We start from the raw sequence: 7,200 nt of genomic DNA on the forward strand, positions 1-7,200 counted from the left end.
AAATGTTGACCCCTAACGATGTCAACAAAGTGGTTGCTTTTGAGATGATCTGTAGGGCAAATGGGTACCTTCCCGACTATTTTGTCTTCAAGTTCTTCTTTCGATTCTGCCTCACTGTAGATAAATGTACCTTCTCAATTCGGTGGGGGGGGGGCACGCGCTTGGTCCCTGATGGTCGTACCCCCAAAAAACTGGCAAGATAAGTGGCTATGGGTCGATCAAGGACTGGTTGGAAGTGGCCGTTATCGTGCCAATGCATTCGCTGATACCATTCCAAATCTTTTTCCTCATAATCAAGGTGTCGCCGATTATCTGAAGAGTATGCAAGTGACCGCCGAAGATTACTCTGAGGCACTTCTTTCCGGTGTAGAGATGAGTCCTTCGTGGCGGCGACGTGGCAAGATGGCGGTGTTCTTCTCCGTCGTTGATGGTTAGTGTAGTGTCTTCCCCCCCTTTTTTTTATATTTTTGATATTTCTACTCTGCTTTCCCCCAGGCACCGAGTCTTCTTTGTCTATGGATGAGGTACTGCGCAAACGCTATCGGGGTAAACTGGAGTTTCGTGAGGTAGACCTGGTCGATAGTCTTCTCCCTCCTCGCCGGGTGGACCGTCTTGCTCTGACTATTGCGCTTCCTGTTCCTCCAGTAAGCTCGTCGGTGATCAAGGAAGATCTGTCACATGTTCGCCCTATCTCCTCTGTTATGCCTTTGGGTGGCGCTCCTTCTTCCTCCCTAGAGGATAGTGAAGATAGCAAAGAGGGCATCATTGGTGACGTCCGACGGATGCAGGCGAAGCGAAAAGCCATGCAGGCCATGGGCGGGCCGGTTACCGGCGCCCCCTGTTGCTAAAAGGGTTCATACTAGGCGCAACTTTTCCCGCTTGTTATGCTCGATGAGTTCCGCACCCGTGAGTTCCACCTCCACCGGTGTGGTTGTGATTCCCGATGACGACGTGCAACAGTCTGAGGGAATCGATAGGGTGACTGAACAGCCCGTTATTTTGGATTTTTCTTCCATTCCTTCTCCAACTATTTTGTTTGCTCCCTCCAAGCTTTCCCCGACGAAAGAATCCGGCCCTCCTGGGCCAGTTACAGCTTCCAATGACAGTGGTCCTGGTGGCGATGCCTCTGGGCCTACCGTCTTTGTGCCATCTTGGAATCTTCATGATGATTCTCGTTTGTCTATTCATGCCAACGCTCTGGAATTCTCACGCCATGCTTTCCCTCCAGCTGTTGTTGAGGACATGGAAGCAATGGGTAATCCTGCCCTTGCTTCCAATATGGCTTACGCTGCCGCACAAGCGATGTTTTATCTTGTTGCAGGTTCTCGGCGCATCCACACCCTGGGTGAGGTGGAAGCTACACATGCCACCTGTAGATCGCGTGTGGCAAGCTTGGAGCGCCATCTGAAAGAGCTTGGGGATGATCTTCGTTCTTCTGAGAAGAGATGTGAATTGCTGGCTTCCGAAAAGAACATTCTTGACGAGGCTAGGTCTGCATTGGAAGTCAAAGTTGATTCTCTCATACAAGCGAATGAAGGGTCGATGATCCAGGTTGAAAGTCTTGAGCGTGATGCCGTCGATCGTGACAAGCTTGTGTCGTCACTGCAATCAGATGTGGATGTTGTTCGGCGAGATTTGGATTGGTTGTTGCATGTTGGCGTTGTCCATATTGTTGATAAACTTATAGAGCATCCTGATTTTATCAATGCTATTAGTCTTATCCGCCATGATGCGTTCATGGCTAGAGTCGAATCTGTTCAGAAGGCTTCTAGTGGCGGTGGGGGTGGTGAGGCGGTTGTTGGTGCGCCGTCTGTGGGCCCCGTGGTGAGTATAAATGATGCTCTTTTGTCCTTTGCTAGTATCGACCATGCAAGTCTGCTAGGTTTGGGGGAGGTGGGTATTGAAGACCTGCGAGAATTGTGCTCCTTTGGTGGTTCAGAGGGTACGCCGAAGAGTACTGTGGGCGATGGTAAGGATCGTGGGTATGGTGGTGGTACCGTTAGCAAAATGGTTGTGGGTGAGGAGGATGATGGAAACAATGTTGGCGTGGTGGCTGTGGCAGGTGAGAGTGCTGGAAAAAATATTTGGGTGGAGGCTGTGGCGGTTGAGAAGAATGTTCGTGGGGATGATCTGGAGCCGTGAGTTTTCCCTTTTCTTGTTGGTTTAACATTTAGTATTTTGTAAGTGTTGGGACCTCTGAAACAATATTTTCCTTTTTTTTGGATGTATGTTTGGCCTATTCTAGGCATTATCAACTTGTGTGCTTGTTTTGCTTTGCTCTTCTTTTTGCGCTTTGTTCAGGACATACGGCGTCTCGATGCGCCTAGGTGCCTTGTTTTACCCTTGTTATTGCTGACGCCCCAAGGAGTTTTTGACCATAATAGTGTGGATGGAAAAAAATATTTACTATTTTAGTGTTCTTTCAAAACTATTTACCATTTTAATGTTTTTCTCCTTTTTCTTTATTTTTTAGTTTTCTTTTCAGTTTTTTTTTTAATTTAAATATCTTATTTTTCTTATTTTTCTTTTTTATTCTAACTTTTTATTGTTTTTCTCATTTTTCTTTACTTTTTAGTTTCTTTTCAGTTTTTTTTTTAATTTAATATCTTATTTTTTTTCTTTTTTATTCAACCTTATATATATATATATATATATATATATATATATATATATACTTTCATTTTAGTTTTTTTTTATCCTTTTTTACTGTTTTTTAAATATATGTTTTTTTTATTTATTTATTTTTTTCTGTTTTATTTAAATATCCGATTTTCTTATACAACATTTTTACCATCAAATTTTAGCCTCAACATTAAAAAATCATCAAAAACCACCACTATAATCAAACTTTAAGGTGCAAAAATTCCAACATTCACATACAATGTTTTTAAAGTGAAAAAAAAATCTATAACATTGTTTCTTACAAAAAAACACCACAAAAAAACTCCAACATTGTTTATTACAAAAAGAAAAACATCACAATTAGCTTCATCTTGAACCAGTAAAAAATCATTACCTGTAAAAAAATATTATTTTTTAAATTACCTTGGCATAGACGGACATCTATTAAGTGGATGACTCTCCAACCATTCTCGAGCACGTGGATTTAACCGGGACATAATCGAAAACGATGTCCGTCTATGCCAAGGTAATTTTAAAAAAATAATATTTTTATGGTATTTGTTATAGTTATTCTCTTGTTATTATTATTTTTTTTACAGGTAATGATTTTTTACCGGTTCAAGATGAAGCTAATTGTGATGTTTTTCTTTTTGTAATAAACAATGTTGGAGTTTTTTTGTGGTGTTTTTTTTGTAAGAAATAATGTTAGAGATTTTTTTTTCACTTTAAAAACATTGTATGTGAATATTGGAATTTTTGCACCTTAAAATTTGATTATAGTGGTGGCTTTTGATGATTTTTTAATGTTGAGGCTAAAATTTGATGGTAAAAAGGTTGTATAAGAAAATCGGATATTTAAATAAAACAGAAAATAAATAAATAAAAAAACATATATTTAAAAAACAGTAAAAAATGATAAAAAAAAAACTAAAATGAAAGCTGTCATTTATATATATATATATATATATATATATATATATATATATATATATATATATATATATATAACAATAAAAAGGTTGAATAAAAAAGAAAAAAAAAGATATTTAAATTAAAAAAAAAAACTGAAAATAAACTAAAAAGTAAAGAAAAAATGAGAAAAACAATAAAAAGGTGGAATAAAAAAGAAAAATAAGATATTTAAATTTAAAAAAAAAAAAAACTGAAAAGGAAACTAAAAAATAAAGAAAAAGGAGGAAAACACTAAAATGGTAAATAGTTTTGAAATACCACTAAAATGGTAAATATTTTTTCCATCCACCCTATTATTGTTAATAACTCACGCCCCAAGCGTCTATATTGGACGCACTAATGTCCACGATTGAGTTTCATATGTGATCACTCATACACTAAGTATGTAAAGATCTTGTAATTATCATTTTTAGCCGCGGGTCCTCCGAATACACTAAGCGTTTAACTCGTGACGCTCAGCGTGGCGCTTTTAAATACACTAAGTATTGGACTCATGTCACTTAGCATGGAATTGTAAATATATATACACTAAGTATTTAGCTCATGTCTCTTAGCATGGAATTTTGAATATATATATATATATATATATATATATATATATATATATATATATATATATATATATACACACTAAGTATTTAGCTCATGTCTCTTAGCATGGAATTTTGAATACACTAAGTATTGAACTCATGTCTCTTAGCATGGAATTGTAAATACATTAAATACTAAACTCATGTCTCTTAGCATGAACAAATATGCTCTAAGCATTTTGGTGTACAATACGCTCAACGGGACGCCCACTAGTTAGGCTATCTCCTTTTCTTCTTCCCCTATCTTAGAAGAAATATTTCTTTAAGTTTCTAGCATTCCACGTTCTTGGAATGGGCCTTCCTTCCATCGTCTCTAGCGTATATGAACCGCTCCTACTTGCCTCCGTGACTTTGTACGGGCCTTCCCATGTTGGACCCAACTTTCCTTGAGGTTGGGCTCGACTTGCTTCGTTCTTCCTCAGAACATATTCGCCAACTTTGAAAGCCTTCTCCTTCACCCTTTGGTTGTAATATTTTTCTGTTACTTGCTTGTACGCGACTTGGCGTACGCTTGATTCTTCGCGTTTCTCCTCTAGGACATCTAGATTTATCCTTAGGTCTTTCATATTGCTTTCCTCATCCTTGTTGGCTACTCTCAATGTGTTTACTGCTATTTCTATGGGAAGCATGGCTTCGGTCCCATACGTCAAACTGAAAGGGGTTTCCTTTTTGCTCTTCCGCGGCGTAGTTCTGTATGACCACAACACCATTGGTATCTCTTCTGCCCAATTCCCCTTTGCTTTGCCCAGCCTCTTCTTAATCCCATTGACAATGGTTCGGTTGGATACCTCCGTTTGCCTGTTCGCTTGAGGGTATGCCACCGATGTGAAGCATTGGCTTATCCCTTTGGCAGTGCACCAATCTCTGAACGGGTTCTCAGCAAATTGCAAGCCATTGTCGCTGATGAGAATCTTAGGTGTTCCGAATCTTGTCATGATGTTTTTCCATACGAATTTTATCATGTGCCTCCTGGATATGCACGCTAGAGGTTCAGCTTCGATCCATTTTGTGAAGTAATCCACAGCGACTACCACGTACTTTAATTTTCCCGGCGCTTCTGGGAATGGGCCCACTATGTCTATGCCCCACTGGTAAAAAGGTCATGGGCTAGATATGTTGCTTAACGGGGCCGAGGGGTTGACCTGGACTGGGGCATAAGACTGGCATTCCCCACACTTCTTGGTTATTTCTATTGCATCTCGCAGTATCGTTGGCCAATATATCCCCATTCGTAATACTTTGCTCGTCAAAGCTCTCGCCCCTTCATGTGCGCCCACTTGTCCCGAGTGTGCCTCCTGCAATATCTCTATCCCCTTGGCTTGATCCACACATTTTAACCATGGAGACGTGAACCCTTTCTTGTACAGTTCTGCATTTACCAACGTATATGAGGGCGCCTTTATACGTATTTTCCTTGCTTCATCATGACCATCTGGCAATACTCCTCTTTGGAGGTATTCTTGGTACGGTGTTATCCATGAAGGTCCAGCGGGGGTTAAGATACTCACTTGCTGCTCATCTATACTCCTTTCTCTGAGTACTTCTACTAAAACTTTCTTTGATAGATGGTCAAATCATGTGGACGCCAGCTTACTCAAAGCGTCCGCCCTCTTGTTCTCGCTTCTAGGTATCTGCTTGATCGCAAACCGGCCAAACGACCCTACTATCTGTTTCACCATCTTTACATATTTCCCCATTCTTGGGTTTCTTACCTCGAAACTACCGTTGACTTGATTTGCTGTTAACCTTGAGTCGGTTAAGGCTGTTACAGCTTTCGCACCCATCTGTTTAGCTAACCGTAACCCCGCAAGAAGCGCCTCGTACTCCGCTTCATTGTTCGATGTGTGGATGTCACACCCCAAAACCGGAACGACGGAAACGTTCTAGGGTGGATGACGTCATGTCGAGTATCACAACACATGCATTATAGTAATCAAAGTACAACAAAACATTGCATTAATAGTAATAGTTTTACATGGTTACATTAATACATCAAAGTAATACAAGTAATAGAATAAATACAGCGCAGTACTAAGCTATCTTCATCAACAGCTCCGGGGATGTACCTGTCTAATGCTAACCTGAGAATACAAGTTATTTGAAAAGCGAGTATCAGCATTTTTACAAATGCTGGTGAGTTCATAAGCATTTAGTGACGTTTTCATTCAAATAACTTTAATAAAAGTAGTAGTTTAAGAGATTTCAGTGTATTAGAGTCCTTTCCAGAAAATCCTATATTTTCTTTAATAAAAGCAGCCTTCTACCAAGACTGGTCAGTGTTATGTGGTAAAAAGTTATTTTCCCTAAATTGCTATCATTATCAAAATACTGAATTTGATTATCGAGGAAAGCATATGACATCAGGGAATAACATATGCCTCAACAGTGAGGACTGCTGACTAAGGCAAGGAATCATAGACTCCAGGAGAGTATCGAACGAACGACACGCCTGGTTCAGTCTAACAAATAGAGACACGGACCCCAGAAGGTACCAAATGAAAGGTACAGCTGTTAAGGTCCAAAACAATGAATACAGACCGCAGACAATATCAAATGAAAGATACGTCTAGCAAGGTCTAAAACAGTGAATACAGTGAATATAGTGGATACTGTGAATACAGTGGATACAGACCCCAGACAGCATCAAATGAGAGATACGTCTTGTAAGGTCAAAACAGTGTGACTCTGAAAATGAATTACCAGCATACAGTGTAAATTGCTGGCGAAATACCGTTACCTTAAGGCCAAAGAATTATAAGGTAACCCGGGATACTCGTAACCATACTGACTAGAGTACCAGACGCCCTACAAGCGTCTAAAATGTGACATTTGTCACCCCTTGGCTTGGTGGGCCGTGGACTGTAGCTAGCAGTCAGGGTGTGGGGTTGTCAATCCCGTATAGATCTATACACACAATGTCCGCTCTCCCTACAGGAGACTCTGGTTACCAACTAGACGACGGAGAAGGCCGTGTCCTGAAGATGCATCCCAAATAGTGGGTAGAGACTTCCAACTA

This window comes from Lactuca serriola, chromosome 5 (genome assembly GCF_051521515.1).
Source record: "Lactuca serriola cultivar US96UC23 chromosome 5, Lser_US96UC23_V15, whole genome shotgun sequence".
NCBI classification, from domain to species: domain Eukaryota; kingdom Viridiplantae; phylum Streptophyta; class Magnoliopsida; order Asterales; family Asteraceae; genus Lactuca; species Lactuca serriola.